The sequence below is a fragment of the Penaeus monodon genome, chromosome 25 (assembly GCF_015228065.2).
Source record: "Penaeus monodon isolate SGIC_2016 chromosome 25, NSTDA_Pmon_1, whole genome shotgun sequence".
Classification (NCBI taxonomy): Eukaryota; Metazoa; Arthropoda; class Malacostraca; order Decapoda; family Penaeidae; genus Penaeus; species Penaeus monodon.
Genome location: NC_051410.1, coordinates 39941619 through 39942391, shown reverse-complemented (window position 1 = coordinate 39942391; position 773 = coordinate 39941619). Strand labels below are relative to the sequence as shown.

At 35.2% G+C, this 773-nt stretch overlaps 1 protein-coding gene across 1 annotated transcript in view; it reads left to right on the top strand.

Moving 5' to 3' along the window:
- LOC119589262 (facilitated trehalose transporter Tret1-like) overlaps window positions 1–773 on the top strand; it is a 7873-nt gene that overhangs the window by 2830 nt on the left and 4270 nt on the right. The window lies entirely within an intron of this gene.

Here is a 773-nt window from a genome sequence, read left to right as displayed (position 1 = left end):
TTGCTGCATTTACAGACCATGTAGGTTATTCATTCACCAACTTTTTATGCAGCGATTTTCTTATATTTGCAGAACATGTAGGTTATTTATTCACCTATTTTTTATTCATCAATTTGTTATGTTTGTAGACCATGTAGGGTATTTATTCACTCATTTTTTATTCATCATTTTGCTATATTTTTACACCATGTAGGCTATGTACTCACTCACTTTTGTTTATTCGTCCCTTATATTTGTAGACCATGTAGGCTCTTTTATTCACTCACCTGTTATCCATTCTTCAATTACTCTTATTCCTCGACTGAAACAAACACAAGCAACACTCAAACACAGAAATAAGAAAAGATACTCGTGTACGTCGACCTTACGAACGCCTAGTTGTAACTAAAGTACATGGGTATGAAACAGCTGCACCTGTATGACGGGTTCATTATCACGTAGCCCAGAGCGACCTTCACTGCAGCGCCTGGGTGTTGTGTTAGGACGAAAGGAACTGCTGTATTGTTGTGAGAACTTGATACATTTTTATATTATTTGTTTGTCTTACGCAGAACTTTTTCTAACTAAAATGAGAAATTGATAATATATATTTATTAATCACTCACATTTTTACTTTTATTGCAAGTAGGGTATCAACTGAGGGTTTTCATGCAGATATGCTCGTGAGATGATCTTTAGGGTTTGCTAACTTCAGGTCAATTTCTTACACGTGTTTGGTATTTAGATTAGTTTATGGCAAGCTTCGAAACACAGACCGGAAATCTAAAATCTTC